Source organism: Dasypus novemcinctus, chromosome 14, assembly GCF_030445035.2.
Source record: "Dasypus novemcinctus isolate mDasNov1 chromosome 14, mDasNov1.1.hap2, whole genome shotgun sequence".
In the NCBI taxonomy this organism is placed as follows: Eukaryota; Metazoa; Chordata; class Mammalia; order Cingulata; family Dasypodidae; genus Dasypus; species Dasypus novemcinctus.
This window is the reverse complement of record NC_080686.1, coordinates 91,336,031-91,355,758: the sequence shown is the minus strand read 5'-3', so window position 1 is coordinate 91,355,758 and position 19,728 is coordinate 91,336,031. Positions and strand designations below refer to the sequence as shown.

Here is a 19,728-nt window from a genome sequence, read left to right as displayed (position 1 = left end):
CCAGCCCCTGGCCCTCATAAGAAGGATCTTGGCAGCCAGATTAGGAGGAGGTGCGGAGAGCACAGACTCAGAATAGAGGACACTGAGGAGGGTCTGAAGGGGAATCTGCCCTCAACTCTGGGAGCAGCTGGTGAAACAGCCTGGCCCCACAGCCAAGGGCAAAGGTGACTTATATTCCCCAAGAGCAATTCCCTCCTTCTCGCTCTCTCCTCTAGGAAAAGCTTGGCCATAATTTGCTTCTCTGAGCCCTCTGACGGTCTCATTGTTCCCTTAGAAGTGCTAGCATCACAGACGGACAACAGTTCTCTAAGCCAGAGAGCCCGTCTCCTCCCAGTAAGCACTGGCCTAATTAACCCAACGTTCCGAGGTCCACTGTCCTCAGAGAAATGCCCTTGACTGGCATTCCTCAGAAAGATGCCGCAGGTTGCACACCTCTCCATCACCCCCTTCCACCCTCCACCCCTCACTCCTACTGAGTAGGCTGCTACACTTCCCAGGTATTTCTGCTGGGCAACTGTTTCTTCCCTATTGTCACTTTGTTACCCAAAAGGGCGGCAGCACAGCTTCCTGGTTGACAGTGGCCTCTTGTCAGACTGCCTGGACGGGTATCCCAGTTACTATTTGAAAAGATTTTTTAGGAGCCTGAGCAAGTGACTGAAACTCTGTGAGCTCAGCATCTTGTCTTCATGGTTGGTTTTAAGTGTCAAGTGAGAATCTTTGCAGAGCTTAGCCCTTGGCCTGGTCCAGTAGAAATGTCCACTATTATTAACACCACCTGAGCAAATGCTTGGGCCATGACTCCTCAACAAGAGGAGAACATACGTGGATCTTCTTATCATCTCATCAAAATGACTTACTCGGCGTTGGCGCCCACTCCATGGGGCTGAACAACAAAGGATACCAATGAGCTTGGAGGCAAAAACTGGGTTGAGGTCAAAGTCCTTCCACTCCAGCCCTGGCTATGACCATGACTTCTAGGTTTACCCATCCATGAAATAGAGTTGTTTTACTACTACTCACTTGCCAGGTATGCCATAAGGTCTCAACAAGATAGTGTGTGCAAGAGGCATTGTATATACCATCAGGTACTGGAGAATGTGAGCATATACTTAGGAGCAGGAATGCACTAAGACTCTGCTTCTGGGGCTCCTAGAACACCTACAGTGATCCCAGAAGAGGAGAATGATGGGCCATCATCCCCTTTACAGACATGGAAAATAAAGCTCAGTTCGCTGAGGCTAAGGAAGTTGCCTAATACCAAACAACCAGCATGTGGCTGACAGGTGGCTTGCAAAGCCCACCACCACCCACCTCCTTGGAACAGGGGCAGTGATAACACAGAATGTTGGCTCCCGCAGAAAAGAAACCACTTTCCAAGGCTGCCAAACTGATTAATGTTTTCAATTAATGGTTTTAACCACACACACAGAGCAATGTTCCGTGGAAATTAAGGAACTAAAATTTCTAAGTTTCTCCCAGGAATTGGCCCTGCTGGTGAGGCCAGCATGATGGATGTGAGAGTGGGTGGGTCAGAGGGCAAGCCTGCTGCCAAGTGGAAGGGTCACTGCTCTCCCCCAACACACCCAGCCCAGCGGGCAGGACGGTCACTTCCCAGCCACAGAGACACGTCAGAGGGAAAGGAGACGGCCCAGCCCAGGACTCACTTGGCCACGGTACTGTGCACCTCCTGGGAATCCAGCCACCCACCAAACGAGGGTCATCAAGCACGCAGCGTGTGCTCAGCGCTGGGCCCGAAGGGTGGGGGCCGCCATTCCCAGGCCCTGCTGCAGGTTCTCCAAGCAGCCACCTGGCAAGCCGTCCCTGTCCTGGCTAAGACCCACTCCCAGTGGCTGTCACCCTAGAACCTCAGAACGAGACATTATTTGAAATGGAATTAGTACAGCTATGGTCATACTGGACTAGGGTGGGCCCTAAATCCAATATGGCGGGGTCCTTAGAAGAAGAGGGAAATTTGGACTCAGACACAGGAACAGAGGAGAGGGGAGAGGGCCACATGAAGGCAGAGCAACGCCGCCACCAGCCAAGGAGTGCAGACAAACGCTGGGAGCTGGCAAAGCCCTGGGGGGACACTCCTGCCAGCCTCTGGGTTTGGGCACCTGGTCTCCAGGACTATAAGACAACACGCTTCTGTTGGTTTAAGCCAGCGTATGGCACTTTCCAGCAGTCCTAGGAAACCAGGAGAGTCCCTGGCAAGGGGACACTGACCCGCTCCGCGGCTGAAGGCGCGTCCCTGCACCTGATCCTGGCGCTGTCAACCAGAGGGTTCTTGTGCTGTGGCACAACCCCGGTGTGGGCGTCCCAGGAGGGCAAGTGCCCAGGCCCTCCAAGGCACCCCAAAGTGAGAGAGGAGGGGGGCCCAGACCCGAGACCTGCTGCCACTCGGCTCCAAGATCTCCCTCACTCCGTGCCAGCTGAATGCCAAGTGGAAGACGAGTCTCATCGCGGCCTCTGCTCTGCGCGGGAGCAGGCTGGCAGTGTCTTCCCATTGCCGACACAGCGAGGCGCACAGAGGCTGGAGCGGCAGTCCCCACCTCGTGAGCCAGGTCTCCCATCTCAAAGTCCCAGAGGCACCGAGTGTAACGCACAGCAAGCTCCTCTGCGAGGAGGACACCCCCCTCATCCCGGCTGCCAGCCTTGGATACCCATTGGGCAGTGCACGGGCTGTGGGGCCGAGGGGTGTGCAGGTGGTGGCAAGATCCCCAAGCAAGGGCTGGGACCTCCCCACAGGAGAGAGAGAGCCAGCTGTGAAATGAGCAGTCACATGGGAATCCCTGAGCTGGAAATCTCCAGAGCACCCTGTTTCGCTGAAAACAAACCGTAGGGAAGGGTCTATGGCACCCACAGGAGCTATAGATGGCAGGTGCAGGATCACCTGCCCCAGATCCCAGCCTCGAGATGGGCTTGCTCTCCTCCCCCCTCCCCAGGAAGGCCCTGGAAAGTGAGGAAGGAGCATGGACACTCTGGACCTCTCCCAGCCATCACTGCCTCCTATGCTTGCCCCACATGCCATGAAGTCCAGGGACCGGAAGAGGCTGCTGGGTCAGAGCTGGTCCCTAGCAGTGAGGAGCTGAGTCCCCTGAGCCAGTCTGCTTAGCCTCTAGCATCCTCGCTATATGTTAGGGAGAGTATCTGCAGCTACCTCTGCAGATCAGGTGGGATCGCACTGCAGTGGAATGGAACCCTTAGCACCAAGTCTCAAAGACTTGAAAACCACTGTTCTTCTGAGGCTCTGCTTGCAGGGGGTTAGTACTAGTGGAGGCAGATGAGGCTGCGAGGCAGGGAGTCGTGGATTCTAATCCCAACTGTGCCACTTCCTGGGACAAGTCCTTGACTTCTCCGTGCCTCAGTTTCCTTAACTACAAAATGCACACGTGAGGGCAGTGAGACCACTGAGGATGCCAGGGGATGTAGTAAAGCAAGGGGTACAGGATGCAATTCCAAGAAACAAAGGCTCGAGCCCAAAGTGAAGGCCTGTGCCCATCAAAACTGTCAAGGTCAAGAGAAGCTAAGGAAATGCCCCAGATTAAAAGAGGCTAAAGAGATGACCACAAAATGCAGAGATAATTCAGAACCGGGAAAAGCAGTCAAAAGAATATTATTGGGACAACTGGTGAAAGTGTGTAGCCTGTGGATTAGACAGTCAAATTACAGCAGGGCCAAATTTCCTGAGTTTGAGCATTTTCTCAATGATTGTGGGAGAAAATGCCCTTGTTCTTAGGGAACACACTGAGCAGTAAGAGTTAAAGTGTCATGCTGCCTGCAACTCTCAAATGGTTCAGAAGAAAAATGTGTGTGTGTATGTGTGAGAAAGTGTATGTGCAAGAGAATCTGCATGATTGTGTGAGAGTTTGTGAGAAAAAGTGTGTGGAGGCATGTATGTGACAGAGTGAGTGTGAGAGTGTTATGAGAGAATGTGAGTGGCCAAGTACGTGTATATGGGAGTAAATGGGAGCATGAGTGTGTAATGGTGTGTGAATGTGAGTGTGAGTGCCTGTGTGTGTGTGAAAGGGAGGGGGAGTGTGTGGAATGGAGCATGAGCACACAAACAGCGTGCAAATGGGATAAGGCGGCAACAACTGGTGAATCGGGCACCCAGGAGTCCTTTGTATCATCCTTGCCTTTTTTTTTTTTTTTTGCCAGTTTGAAGTCAGATCAAAATAAAAGACAACCCAGAACTAAAGAGCAGGAATGGGATAAATGTGCATGAAAGAGCTGAGCAGCAACAATCCACGTGGGCTACAAACAAAGGCCTTTCTCACAAAACCCATGTCACCTTATTTACAAATGTTATGATTTATTGCATAGAAAACTGCAAAGGATAAAACTGAAATTTATTTTGAACCACTGCACACACACACACACAACAGGAGAGGAGAAACGGATGGCTATTACTACCCATCTACCCCAGGCCAGGCTGGGCACCCTCAGGGGGGGCCGCAGCCCCCAGCCCCACCACCAGGCGGGGTGCCAGCAGGGGCCCGTGTGGAGGAGGCCGAGCAGAACGAGCAAGGGCAGCCAAGACTGGCTTCGCTGAGCACCTGCCCCGTGCCAGGTGGGGTCACGAGAGCTGTGAATGCATTGTAACTTACTTAATCCTTCTAGCGAACCCCATCAGTAAATTCTAATGTTATCCCCATTTTGCAGTTGAGGAAACTGAGGCTTGAAGAAGGTAGCTGGAGTTCGAGCTGGAAAGTGGGTAAGCTGGGATTTGACTTGCGTCCTCCCACCAGTACAGACAATTATGGGTCGAACTGTGTGCACGAGAAAGGCATGTTGAAGTCCTCACCCCAAGTACCTGTGAAGGTGGCCGCATTTGGAAACAGGGTTATTGCAAATAGAATGAAAGTTAAAGGGGGGCCATGCTGGAGTAGGATGTACCCTCACTCCAAAAAGACCAGTGTCCTTACGGGAAGGAGACCCAGACGAATACCCCAGGGAAGTCACCCATGTGATTGGGCAAGAGATGGACTTGGGTGGCACAGTCAAGGAGCACCAAGGACTGCCGGCCACTGCCAGGAGCCAGGAGAGAGGCACTGACCGGATTCCTCCGCAGAGCCAGACGTCTAGGCTCTAGGACTGGGAGCCAATACGTACGTGTTGTTGTCAGCCTTCCAGCTTGTGGTCTGGTACGGCCACCCCAGCCAAGTGAGCGAACCCCAGCACTGTGCACACAGTAGGTACAACACCCGTTTGTACCAGATAGACATCCACCTTCTTTACCCAGGGGGTTCAGTGACACACAGACTTACCTCCAAAGAAGACCCAAGAGAGTGATGACATCGAGGTCACTAGAGAGGAGACACATGAGCCTGGGGTGCATAAGGCGCCTCAGTGAAAACCCTTTCATTGCTTTTGGATTTTGTGTGCTGTGAAGACTTACCTACTCAAAAAGCTCTTTTAAAAATATGAGAGGGGGAATGGAAGTACTCAAGTGGTTGATCGCCTGCTTCCCATGAACCAAGTCAAATGCCACGTACCTCCTAAAAACCCACCAACCAACCAAAAAAAAAACCACCTCTCATTTGGGAGGGGAGGTAGCCCAGTGGTTGAGCACCTGTTTCCCATGTATAAGATCCTGGGTTCAATCCCTGGTACCTCCAAAAAATACGAATGCAAGAGAAATCCAATGACTGGTGAACCTGCCCTGGACAGGAAGCAGAGAGTAGTTCCATGCTGTGTGAAGCTCCAGCAGCCCTCAGCCTGGTACACAGCTGCCCTCCTGTTGTTTAAAGGCTGGGAGGACTAGAAGGATTGAAGTTCCACAAGAAGCAGCATCAAGAGGCCATCGCCACATGCGATGGCACCAAAGCAGGCTGTTAAAAGCAATCCTGGAAAGCCAATGTCCTGCAGTCCCAACTCACAGCTATCGTATGCCAAGGCTGCCGCAAACTGAAGGTTCCTCTAACAGCCCCAGGAGATGGGGAGGGACTCCTACCAAGCCCATCTCACAGTCTAAGAAACCAAGGCACAGAATGGCTAGGAAGCATCCATGGCCACCACAGAGGAGAGGGGCGGGGGTCCTAAACGCTATACTTCCCCAAGGATGAAGTGTCAGAACCCCACCTCTGCCCCCCTCCCGCCAACACCCCTTGAAGAAGGATTTTTGTTTGAGAGACGCCTGGGTTCTAAGACCAAAGTTCCCCTCAAAGTCGCACATGTGGGACGGTATCACTGATGTGGAGACAGTGGCCATGGTAGTCGCTGAGGGCAGGGAGAGGGAAGAAGAGATGTGATGTGGGGGCATTTTCGGGACTTGGAGCTGTCCTAAATGATATTGCAGGGACAGATGCAGGACATTATATCTCCTGCCATAACCCACTGACTGGACTGGAGGAGAGCGTAAACTACAATGTAAACTATTATCCATGAGGTGCAGCAGTGCTCCAAAATGTATTCACCAAATGCAATGAATGTGCCACAGTGATGAAAGAGGTTGTTGATGTGGGAAGTGGGGGTGGGGGTGGGGTGGAGTGGAGGATATGGGAACCTCTTGTATTTTTTTAATGTAACATTTTGTGTGATCTAGGTATCTTTAAAAAAAAAAAGATTTTAAAAAAGCCACATGTGTGGGTTCGACAGATTTGGGGGTACCATGTAGCATGAAGACTAGAGGAGATGATACGTGTGAAAGTGCTTGTGTAGACTGCGAGGTACCACAGGAATCTCTCGATTGAAACAACGGGTATGGTGGGGCGAGGGGCAGAAGCCTTCCGGAGGGTCAGGTCCACCCCCCCGAGACCTGGAAGCATCTCACCTCTTTGTCTCCTACCGTCAACTTTCCTTTTTGTATCTACACATATGTTCAACTTTCCCTTGCAAACATCCGCCCACTGCCCCACCCACCGCAGGGGTGCCAAATTATTAAATCAGCCCCAAAGTAAATAGCTTTCATTTCTCCAAACCCCAAACCTCCCTTCCTGCCAGCACACTCGGGGCTTGTCACTCAGAACATCAAAGCCAAAGCTTTCGGTAAAAGCCTCTCCGGGCGGTCACCTGGGTGACGTGTGCAGATAAAAAGAAGCCACATGACAGGCCCGAGTAGCAGCTTTTGGGTGCGTCCACAGGGGAAGCGACGGCGAACAGCGGTGGCAGAGGCTTTGCAGGCAGATTCGCGAGCCCTGCACCTCTCTTTCAAGTCTGCCGGGTGACCTGGACAAGTCCCCACTCCTCCCTGGGCCTCCTGCAGGAAGGGGGCTGGACCCGGCACTATTGAGTTTCTTCCAGATCTACAACCTGCCCGCTCGATCTCTCCCTTACAGCTCAGAGTCTCTTACTTCCTGAGCCAAAATGACAGTTCATTTGCATAAAAGGGAAAAAATGAGGGCTAAGTGGTTAGAAGCTGGGCTGTGGTTTTTGGTGACTCACAGAGGAGAAAAAATATATTTCCACTTAGCTCAGAAGAGTGGTCCCTCCACTCTCCAATTATTCAAATGATGTAAAGTTATTGTGCCAATGGGACCCCTCGGGAAGTTCCAGGCCACTGGGAGCTCAAACGTCACTGAAGGTAAGTTAAGCAAGGAATTTCCCACGGTGGACAGGTGCGCCAAAAGCCGGGGCTGCGGTGGAGAGTCCCCTCCCCGAGAAAACATCCCCTACCCATTCACGCTCCACGGCCACAAGCCGCCTTTTAGGGAGCCAAGGAAACCCTGCCATCCAGGAAGTCACACCCCAGAATGAAGCCTCCTCTTCCAGGAAGTCTATGCTGACCCATTCCCCCAACAGAACCCCCTAAATTATAAACTTCATAAAGACGGCATGGTGCCTGGCATGTAATTGGAGCTCAATAAATCACTGCCAAAATAGCAAATACTTGCTGAATGTATTACCTGTGCCGCAATTCCGTTCTGCAAATACTGAACACCCATTATGTGCTGGGGGGGTGGGGATTAAGTGGTGAACAGACATTTACTCAGCCGGTCATCATCCAAAGCAGCTGCTGAAAGTGCTGCCAGGAGATGGCCCTCAGCTTTGGGCACTGCCTGGGCTCAAGGAAATTGCTCCTCCAAGGTCACACATTCTTCCACACACAGTGATCATCGCACCCCACCCCAATTCAGGACAACTGTGCAGGGCCCGTCTAGCTCCAGGGCTCTCCTGCGGTTGGCTGAGCTTGGCTGAGGCTGGCTAAGGCCTTTGTTAGGACTGCATCCCAACTCGACTCCTCCCTCTGCTCCCAATTCTCCGCTTCCTCAGTTTCCCTGGGGTTGACCTCAAAGGCACCCCCTGAACAAAGGTCCTGCTCACTAATCTGCACCTTAGCACCTGCCTTCCAGGGAACCCAACCTGCACTGTGAAGGTTCCGATGGCTAATGCTCAGATTCTGGAACCAGGACAGCAGACCATTCCTTAGAGCACTGGAATGACACGGATGCTGAAGCCTGGGCTCAGGCTTCAGGCTCAATGAACGAGAACTGGAAAGCGCCCTGCAAAACCCCGTAGTTGTTTCAATGTGCTTGAGTCCCAGATTCTCGTGGTAGAGACCTGTTCACTTCATCTTTGTTTTCCCAGCACCTGATACAGGAAACTTGCTTGTTAAAACTTCTTTTGGGTGACTGAGTGGGTTAATGAATGGATGGACAGACATATTTGGCTAAACAAGGAAATCACACCCAAGGCAGCTAGACAATGAGTGAAAGATGATGATTTGGAACAGGTTACATTATGTAACCTACGTACAGTGTTCATCATGGTGCTCAAGAAATAGTAACAATGAAAATGACTAAGTCACTCACAGAGAGGTTCCTAAAGGAGGTGATTGGTGATCAGCAGCTCGAAAGAAGTGAAAGAAGGCAGGAAGGCATGTCGTATAAGGGATGCATGCCTGTGTGAGCCAACGAGACTACGTCTGCTCATCAGATACTAGGTAAGTAACACCAGCCTCAGCAGGTGCTGCTGTGACGGCCTGCCTTTCTAGTTTCCTGGACCTGCTGGAACAAAGTACCACCTCAACCACAGAAATGGACTGTCTCAGTTCTGGAGACCAGAAGTCTGCGATCAAGGTGTCGGCAGGGTCGTCTGGAGCCTGTAGTGCTTTGGCAGAGACGTGCCGTCCGTGCATGGAGTCCCCCTGCCTCTGTCACATGACCGTCTGCTTTCTTGCTGTCTCTGTGTGCTTGTGCCCAAGTGTCCTCCTCCTATAAGGACACTCGTCATCCTGGATTTAGGGCCCACCCTAATCCAGTTTGGCCTCATCTTAACTAAGAACATCTTCAAAGACCCCGTGTCCCAGTCATTTACGCGACTGGGGGTTAGATCTTTTGGGGGACACAGTTCAATCCGCAACATGGCCCAACGATGAAAGGCAGGCAAGCATTCTGTTAACCCTAACACCCACGGCTGTGAGTGTTTATGATCACCCTATTACCAGCAGGGGCAAGCCACTGACCAAGGGCCCTGAGCTTACTGCTGCGGCTTTGACACTTAGCTCTCCAGTGTTACGAAGCTGAGACCGTGGAACGTATGTGCTAGGCGGCGGCTCGTAACCGAAGCTTCAGAACTGATTCAAGAGTTCTTAATTAAATCCCTCGGGTTGTCGGGACTTGCGGTGACAGCCTAGTCTGCCCTGCTCTGGAAGCAGATGTGGGCTTGGGAGGTGCCTGGAGCCTGCACTCTGAGAAACAGATGGAGGTGTTGAAGGAGAGGGGAATAAATACGCATATGGTGTTTGTGCAAACAAAAGTGACGAGGACACAGAGGAAAGGATAAAGTTTATTCAGGGAAATTACAAAACAAATTACGTCACAGAAGGCAATTTAAGTAATAGTGTATTCTAGAAAACACAGGAGCCTTTGGCCTATTACTACATGTCACTGAGCTGGGAGTATCTAAAAGGCTAAATCCTGGAGCCATCAGAGGTGGCAGGTAAGGGTACCAATTCGAAGACCCCAACTCCAGGGTCGGCCAGGATGCTGCGATGCCAGGTTGAAGGTCACAGGTCACAAGGAGGCAGTAAAGCTCAGGGTTGGGGCAGGCAGGTTTTGGAGCTAAGCTACCCGAGCTAGAACCGAGGCTCCACCACTTCCTTCCTGTGTAACCTGAAATAGGTAGGTGCACCTCCGTGAGTGTGGAAGCCTACTCTGTGATATAGGGCTAAGGACACATACCTCCCGAAGTGCCTGCAGGAACTAAATATTACCTGTGCAAAGTGCCTGGCATGTAGTGCTCAATAAGAGGAAGCCGGCATTATTGTAAACAGGTGGCACAACTATGTAACAAACACTAGCAAGTGCTTCGCTTTCCACTTGTGCTGAACAAATCCCTAGGGGCGCCCGAGAGCCCCCTCTGAGGCCACTCCTGGGGACTCCACGGAGTTGAGGTGGGAACAGCAGGAAAGATCAGAATCACATTTCAACCAGAGCAGCTCCACTTGAACCAGTTACACATGTAAGACCGCACACAAGAGTTCATCTGCCGAAAGGGCTTGAGGGCTTTGAAAAAGCACGGAAGTTTCAAACATTCAATCCTCTTATTTTACTAATGAAGAAAACGCAGCCTCAAGAAACCAAGGCTAAACTCACACAGTAGGTCCAGGCAGGGAAAAGGGAGGCGCCGAAGGAGATGGTGATCTCACGCACAGGCGGCGAACAGGCTGGGACGTCGGACACGCGCTCAAGGTCTGACACTGCAGCCCAAGACTACCTCGCTGTGGGCCTCGGGGCCGACGGGCAGCAGTGCTTCGGGAGGACCCCCAACATAGGACCCTAATCCTCACCATCAGAGCCTGGTTAAAGGAGCAAAAGGGAAGTCCAATGGACCGTCCCGTCCCGGGTAGAAGGAGAGTGGCTCCCATACTTTCCCAAAGGGGGTTAGTCTCCACTCCCAGACCCATGTCCAGCTTGGCGGGGGCTGGACGAGGGGTCTTGACTCGGGGTCTCTGCTGAGAAAGCTAGGGAATAGGGTCGCTGGCCCTCGAGGCATGAAGGGAAACATCAGGACAACCGGCATCAGGAATGAGGGAAGAGAGACACAAAGAAAGGAAAATAAGTGCCTTTGTCAAGAAATTACAGTTCTGAGAAGATTCCAGAGGGTCTCATCCTAAGACCGGCAAGAGTCTCAGTCTGCCCAAATTCAGGGCCGTCCATGCAGTTATGTGAATTCTGCCGGGGCAGGCAAAAGGGAAGAGAGACTTGTTACTAGTGACCACAGGTCAACTCTCGATTGAAGAGTCAGCACAGGCAAAGGAAGAAAAGCATCACAGAAAGGATCAGTCCTAGAGAGGACACTCATAGTGGCCACGCAGTCACAGCCTCCTCTGCACCGACACTGGAGGGCTCATCTCAGAATCGCTAGAGCTGAAAGGTATTTCTGTTGTCCTCAGTAAAAGGTGAGTAAACTGAGGCTCAGAGATCTGCAGGGACTTGCCCCAGCCAGAGCCCGGATCTGACTCCATCCTGGGTGGAGTTCCACATGTAAAGACCAAGGCATATGAAACAAGGGCCTTCCTCAAGGTCCTCGTGTTTTTTCCCCACACCCTTTCTATTAGAAATCCTTTTCTAAGGGCCATTCATTTCGTAAGAGGAAGATTTCATCTAGCAAGGAAGACACCGACATCTCCCAGGACTAGAGGGGTGCAAGCAACAGTGTTACCAATATCAGAACCGGTATAGAGGGGAGTGCTGCCCCACAGAAGACAGGAAGAGACGGCCTAAGAGGTTTCCTTAGGAGTCTACAACTCTAAATCAAAATTCCAGCTCCCATCTGGCTAGTCTGCTTTCATCGAATGTCAGTGTTTCTGCAGATCCAAACATTTAAGCACCGCTCTTTCTTACTTTAGGGACAAGACTTTTCCAAATCCATCCTGCTTTCTCGCACTTAGCCTCATCTGCCTGGGGAGGCAGTTTCCAGCTGAAGAGCCAGGGGAGGATGTCTCTGTCTCTTCCACAAGAGACAGGCAGAGATAAACAAGCCCAGAAGAGCCGTCCAACTCAACAGGATGTGGTGAGGTGAAAGAGCAAGAGAAAATAAGAGAAAGCTATCTAGAAACACGAACGGCACTACCAATAGAAGTCTGAAAGCTTGCTTGAGAAAAATCCTACCTTGCCCAGAAGGCACATCTGGGAGGACAAGTTTTAAGGAATCGAGTCTACCAGGGCGAGTGCACTGATTTCATGCAGAACTCCATGATGTGAGGGGCAGGGTGTTCCAATCCCAGCCTTCAAACTCAGGAACCAAGGTGCTAACTGGCGTCTCGCACAAAGGCTCGATTTTGAAGCTTGCTCATTTTAAGGAAAGGCCGCGTGGCAACTGGCTCAACTTGAAGGCTTCCACATGGAAAGTAACTAATTTGGCTAGAGCAAGAGCCAAAAAAAGCACTCCCAAAGAGAGCTGGTAAACAAGCAGATGAAAAGGGGAAAAAACTGGCCTCACTAAGGATAAAAAGCATAAATTGAACAAGAAACCATTTTGCACCTATTGAATTATAATCTAAGTTAATAATACCCGGTGTTGATGAGGTTGTGGTGAAACTGGCACATTCACATGTTGATGGTGGCAGTGCAAACTGGAACACCCCATTTGAAAGCAGTTTGGCAAAATGGGTCGAGAGTCATAAAAATGTGCCCTTTGACTTAATAATCCTGCTGAGGATTTATCCCAAGGATTTTCCAAGAACAGAAAAGTTATATGCACAAAGATGTTCACAGTCCCCTTAGGAATAAGGCAAACTACCAGAAACCTTAATTTTCAACGAGAGAGAACTGGTTTAAGGTATGCTCTACAGACCCGATGAACCATTAAACATTGTGTAAAAATGATACTTAGTAATGCACTTTGAACAAAATGGAAAATGTTTATAGTATAATGTCAGAGAAAACAGATTACCGAATGTTCACTATACCATGTTTGTACCTTATATAAATTTATAAATTAATGTGTAAGACAGAACATATCAGATATCTGAAAATAATCGACCAGTGGGGGAGGGGTGGTAGTTGATTCTGTTTTCCTGCCAATCTCCACTCTTTGGAGTTACAAAGCTGTTTGTGCAATAAATGACAACAATGATGATGATGATGACCTTTATACATATATATACAGGTAAAACTTCAGAAAGGTGTAAAAGAGAAAAGAAATGGAACCCTGGGGCAAGAGAAGCAGAACCGCGATATGGGAAATGATAAAACACAGGAGGCGCTTGCAGATCAAGTCAGAGAAATGTGATCTCTAATCAAAGAATAGAACACTGGGGCACCAGCGGGGTCATACAGCAGAGCCTTCAGCCTCCCAGTCCCTGCAGAGCATCCGGCAATATCTGGTCATCTCAGCTTTGTGAGATTCAGATCTCTTCCTTCTCCCCACTGCACCCCAGTGTTCAAGCAGGAACAGAAAAACCCGGATCTGTGCATATTTAAATGCCCACCGCCCTAAGACATAAAACCCTGCTGGAAGGCCTAGGAATGATTTACATACTGAATTTCCTAACCTGAGTGTTTTTCAAAAAGGCAACATGGACCAGTTTCTACATGTAGCACATTTTCTCCGATCAAGGAGTGGTCAAGTTCAAGGGGGGTCAGCACTTAGGAGTGGCAGGTGATCTGAGTCCAAGTCCCAACTCCACTCCGGCTGTTTGCCCTTGCACCTGTTATTTACCCCATAACCTCAGTTTTTGCATCTATAAAATGGGGACAACACAGCCCCTTCCTTTAAGAGATACAACATGCACACAGCACACACCTGATAGCTCCATTAGTTTCCTTTCCTGGGTCTCTGGGTCCGACTGGTTTGTCTCCATGTGGAGCGGGGTAGGGGCTAAGGTCCAAATAAAGCCCAGCCCTGGCTGGAGATTAGCATCACCTCGTGGCTTCAAAAAGCACATTTGCCCACCCCTCCCCAGAACACTTAACTCCGATTCTCTGGGAGAGAGACCCTGGCACGGTTCCCTTTTTAAAACCTATTTCACTGCACCACTGAGCTGGGGTTCATCTAACTCAAGCAAGAGCTTTCTCCCACAAATCCCAAACCCAAAAGAGCATAAGGCGAGAATCTTCCTTAATTTATTTGGGCTGGGGTTCAACAGCTCCTTTTGGAACAATCGAGCATTCTATGAGCTACTGGCGAATGGCAAGGGGTTCCCCGATTCCCTGCCCTCCTGCCCTGCCCAGTGACTTCCTGCAAAGCAGCAAAGCTGGCCAGCTGGAGCGGCCTGTCCTGCAGAGGCCGCTGGGCAGCGCCTGACCAATACGATTGGCCCAACGCGAGTGGCCAGGGGTGAGCCTGGGGCCGCCCCACAAATGCCTGCCAAACCTGACCTTGTCCGGTCTGTCCTCTGTGGGCTCCCTGCATGTCCCTGACCAACAGATGCCAACGGGCCCCCTGGGGGTCTCTGCTTTCAGACAAGGGAAGCCCAGCATGTCTGAGAGGGCAGGCGTGGCATGCAGGAGGAGTTCAGGGCTCTGTGGTGCCTTCGAAAGTATGCACCCCCTTGTCTGTGACAGGGGTCTCACAAACCTTCCCTGCAGGGTTGCTGGGAGAGATGCCAATGTCCAGTGCCAGGCTCAGCAAAGGCTCTCAGCCAGCGTAGCAAGAGCCGTGGCACATGCCACGGGAGAGATGGGGCCTGTGCAGAGGAAAACAGAGGCCCTGGGACACCACTCTACCCCTAGTGCACAAGCTCCCAGACCCTGCTGCGGCTGCCCCCACCCTGGGGTGCAGCAGCAGCTGCCGGGGAGTCGGCAGGGCTCCCAGGCACAGCGAGGTGAGGAGGCCGGGATGTGCCATCTCTTCCGGGTGAAGGGAACTGGGCTGCAACTCTCAGATGTGCTTTTCCAAAAGGGGCCTGAGTAGAAGGGGGCTGGCCGGGTCGTCTGCTCACTCCACCCCACCTGGAAGTCACATTTTGCAAGACTATCCAATGACACTGTTCTAGACAAGTTTCTTCTGAGTCTCCCTTTCCCCTCTTTATCTTGGCAGTGAAATAACGGTATTGATCCATCTAACAAATGTTCACTGGGCGTTGATACACTCTCGACGTGCCACAGCTGTATCCAGGAATGGACGCAAGCAACCTGGCCGGCCTGGAACATAGCAGGTCTTCCACAAATGTAGCTACTGGGGACCGTCAGGATGCCTCAGTGCCCAAACCGTGATGGACCGTCAGAGGCAATAAGGAATGACTGAATGACCTGGTGACAGTCTAAGGACCATGCCAGGTGTGTCTGTGTCCAACTTTGGGAGTTCACAGCAGCAAATGGGGAGGCGTCATGGGAGGCTTCCTGGAAGGGGCAGGCTCTGTGATGGGTGGGTAGTTTCTAGAGAGATCACAGGGGCCCACAGGTAAGCAAGACCTGCCTTTAGATAGAAGGTGGGACTAGCTAGCGGGTGTACCCACCTACATGGTGGGGAATCTAAGGCATGGAGACTTGGGTTCCTAGGACAGGGAAGGAGAGATTGCAGTGGATTTAATGACAAATATGGTGACAATAAGTGCCCAGTAATGATGAATGAATGAAAAAGAGAATGCCAGATCCTATCAGCAGAGGGAAATACCAAAGCTCATTTATAAGCATGCGACTCTTCTCTGTAAATGGTGCCTGGGAAAGCCCCCACCTTGTGACAGGATGGGATCCCCCTCCTTCTCGCCTCCCCCACCCATCTGAGTTTCCTAAAGGGTGTCATAGCACGGTGGCTTAAAACGGCAGAAATTCATTCGCTCACAGTTCTGGAGCAGGGAGGACCTGAGTTGAGGGGCCCAGCCGGCAGGGCCAGACTTCCTCCCGAAGCTCTAGGGAAGAAGCCCCCTGGCCTCTCCCAGCTTCTGGTGCTTCCCGTCAGGCCTGGGCCTTCCTTGGCTTGTTTCTGCGCCACCCAACCTACTGCTTCATCTTCACACGGCCTTCTTCCCTCTGCGAGTCTGAGCCTCTGTGTCCAAACCTCCCTCTCCTTTCTCTTTTAAAGACACCAGTCATGAGCATTAGAGCTGCACCCACTCTCATCCAGGATGAACTCGTGCTAACTTGGTATGTCTGCAAAGACTCTATTTCCAAATAAGGGCACCCTTACGGGTACCGGAGGTTAGAACATATATTTGGGGGAGGGGGATGCAATCAACACACTACACCCCGTTTATCGCCTCCACCCTGCTGGCTGCTGGCTGGCCTTCCTTTAAGCCAGTGTCCATTCAGCTGCGACCTCTCAGCATCTTCAATTAGCAAGGACACTACCAAGTCCCAGACACTGAGCCTGGGCACAGCGCACTTGTAAAATCAGAGAAGCAGCCCCTGCCAACCACCCCCAGCTGCTGCAGTCACGTCAGCTTCTTCCTAATGGGAGTTCTGAATGAGACCTAGAGTCGCCCCAAAGCTCAGCATTCAAGAGGGACGCAGGTGCAGGTGCAAGTGACTTGACGACAGAGGTCCCCCACTCCCCTGTCAGTAAGCAACATTGAAGGGAAGTCCAAGGACAGATGTGCTGGTCACTAAATGGTCAGGCAGGCGGGTCTCACTGGAAAAGGGATGTGTGTACCCCTGGGTGATTTGCAGGGTCTTCCAGACAGTTCTGACAGATCCAGAAATTCTCTCCAGCTGCCAATGAAGAACACACCGTGCAGTGTCCACCCAGCCAGGCAGCTCTTCCACCAACACTTTAATCAAGCTCCATTCTCTTGCACATGATTGTTGGCCGAGACATAAACAAATCACAAAAAGCAGACACCCCAAAGTCAGAGAATTCCAGAGTCTTCAAACCCCAAAGTGCCCTCTCCAGGCAGCATCCAAGCATACTACAGGCACTTAGTAAATGTTAATTGAAACAAACTGACCAGAGAGACTTTCTAAGTCCATACCTGAATCCTGCATACACACAAATACTTTCGATGAACCGGCTGTGTGTGTGACCTTGCACAAGTTACAGAACCACTGAGCTCATCTCCTAACCCGAATATATGAGCCTGACAGTAAGAGGAGTCTGGAAGCACTTGGCGTAGTTTTCCTTTCCATCATTATGGCAAGGAAAGTACTGCTCTTGAGCTAGAGAAAGAGTGGAGAATAAACTGTCCTTTACCCAAGAGATGTCTTAAAGTAGGCTGGGAAAATTTGGAAAATTTCTAAGTGGAATTTATCCCAGGAATGCAAGGGTGGTTCAACATAGGAAAATCAATTGCTATTATATACCATCTTTTTTACATTTTTTGTCAGTATAGCTAAAGGTTTGTCACTGTTACTGAATTTTTACAAGAACCAACTTTTCGTTTTGTTGATTTCTTCAGGAATTTTTCTATTCTCTATTTCACTTATATGTACTCTAAATTTAACTATTTCTTTCCTTCCACTAATTTGGATTTATTTTGCTCATCTTTCTATAATTCTCAAGATACGAAGTTACATTACTGATCTGAGATCTTCCTTCTCTTCCTAATATCTATAAATTTCTTTTGGATCACTGCCTTTGCTGCATCTCATAAATTTTGGTATGCTGTGTCCTCATTTTCATTTGTCTCCAAGTATTTTCTAACTTCCCTTGTGATTTCTCCTTTGACCACGGGTTAAGAGTATGCTGTTTAACTTCCACATATGTGTCAATTTTCCAGTTTTCCTTTTGTTATTGATTTCTAGCTTTATTCCATTGTAGTTGGAGAAGTTTCTTTGTATGATTTCAACATTCCTAAATTTTCTATGACTTTTCTTGTGCCCTAACATATGGTCTATCCTGGAAAATGATCCATGGACATTAAAGAAGGTGTATGCTGCTGGTTTTGGGTGAAGTGTTCTATACGTCTATTAGATCCTGTTGGTTTTATGGTATTGTTCAAGTCCTCTGTTTATTGTTGATCTTCTGTCTAGTTGTTCTGTTCAGTATTGAAAGTGGTATACTGAAATCTCCATCTTTTACTGTAGAACTCTCTATTTCTCTACTCTCTATTTCTTCAAATCTGTCAGTATTTATTTCATTTATTTGAGGGCTGTGTTTTTAGGTACATACATGTTTGTTTTTTAACAAATCAATTTTATTGATACATATTAATAAAGCATACAATTCATCCAACACATAAATGTTTTTAATTACATCTTCTTGTTGAATTTACCCTTTCCAATATTATATTGTCATTCTTTGTCTCCTGTAACAGTTTTGACTTAAAGTCTATTTTGTCTCATATTAGTATAATCACCCTAGCTCTCTTTTCATTAATATTTCCATGGATTTTTTTCCCCAGCCTTTTACTGTAAAACTATTACTTGTGTCTTTGAATGTATGGTGAGTGTCTTGTAATCAACATATAGTTGGATTATTCTTCTTATCCACTCTGCCAATCTCTACCTTTGATTGGAGTAATTAATCTATATTTAAGGTGATTATTGATAAGCCAAAACTTATTTCTGTCACATTGCCAATAGTTTTTCTGTGTCTTAGACTTTTCTCCCTACTTTCCTCCATCCCTGTCTTCCTCTTTGTTTAGATCGTCTTTTCTAGTGAGCCATTTTGAAACACTTCTCTTAGTGTAGGTTTTTTAGATATTTTCTTTGTGGTTACCAAGAAGATGACATTTAACATCCTAAATCTATTACAATTTAGTTTGTATTGAGACCAATAACTTCAATAGCCTGCACAAACTCTGTCCTACATCCCTTCTTCCCTCGCCCTTACATTTGTCCTTGTTACAAATTACATCTTTATACATTGTGTGCCAAGTAACAAAGGCTTATTATTTTTTTATACATTTGAATTTAAAGCTATGTAAGAAGTAAATATGGCATTACAAATAAAGAATGCAAAACTCATCTCATTCTTGGCAAGGTCACAGGGTACTGCTCCTGTCGCCAGCTCGACCGTTAGGTGCTGGGTAAGGGCATTTATAGACCTAGGGGTTTCTGTCCAGAACACATGCTCACCCAACACTAGCCTCTTTCTTTCAACCAATATTGTATTGGGAGCTTACTTTGTGCCCTTTGTGGGATTGGAAGGGGGACTGGAGAGGCATGCAGGCTAAAACCCAGCCCTCATGAGACTAATCCCAGACCTCTCCTCCCTGCATCCCTACTGAGTCCTCCAAAAGTTGATACTCCTTCTTCATTCCTGATCTTCCATAAGAGGCCCCACCTCTGGCTTTTCCATTTGAAGAAAGGCCCTGCCCTCCTTCTGACTTCTCCATCATCAGGTCATCGGTGGGTGGACACCCATGACTGTAAAGAGCACCCAACCTACAATCAGCTTGGGTTGGGCATCCTAGGATGCTCCAGAAACAAACACTCATTACAAGGAGTTTTCAGGTGTCTCGTCCTCCAATTAGACTCTTTCAGGCCTCCTTCAGTGACCTACAAGGGGGTTCCCTTTTGAGGATAAGGGGTCTGGGGTCTCAGCAAGAGAGCATACCCACCATGGCTTAGCATGACCCCCTTACCCAAAGAATAGAGTTTAAACAGATTCTAGGGAGGGAAGGGAGGAAGATGCTGTGACCTCTCTACCTGAAAAAGACAAACGCACTCCAAACCAACAAGATGGTTTCCACAAAAGCCCTTCCTACATACCACTATGGCTTGAACTTGACTCTCTTCATCCACCTGCAACCCAGAGCCTAGAGGCCAGGGCAGGGGCAATGAGCAGGGATGGTCCTGTACTCCACCTGGAAGCATTCAGTATCCACAGCCAGCCCTCTGTCTGGACGACACCTGAGCTCAGAACCAAGGCACTCTTCAGTGGCACAGTTAAGAAACCACAGAAGCCAGGGCCCCAGAATTCCAGACCTATACTGTGTGGTGGGATGGCCACCAGCCCATG

At 49.5% G+C, this 19,728-nt stretch overlaps 2 long non-coding RNA genes across 12 annotated transcripts in view; one reads left to right on the top strand and one right to left on the bottom strand.

Annotated features, from left to right (window-relative positions):
• Positions 1-19,728, bottom strand: part of LOC101412618 (uncharacterized) — a 405,636-nt gene that overhangs the window by 248,023 nt on the left and 137,885 nt on the right. The window lies entirely within an intron of this gene.
• On the top strand, positions 6,948-13,294 carry LOC139436431 (uncharacterized). Of its 2 annotated transcripts, none has more exons than XR_011645690.1 (2): positions 6,948-7,178; positions 13,057-13,294. It is a non-coding gene; the product is annotated as an uncharacterized lncRNA (long non-coding RNA). The 2 variants fall into 2 exon arrangements; XR_011645689.1 differs by lacking the exon at positions 13,057-13,294 and adding an exon at positions 7,560-11,873.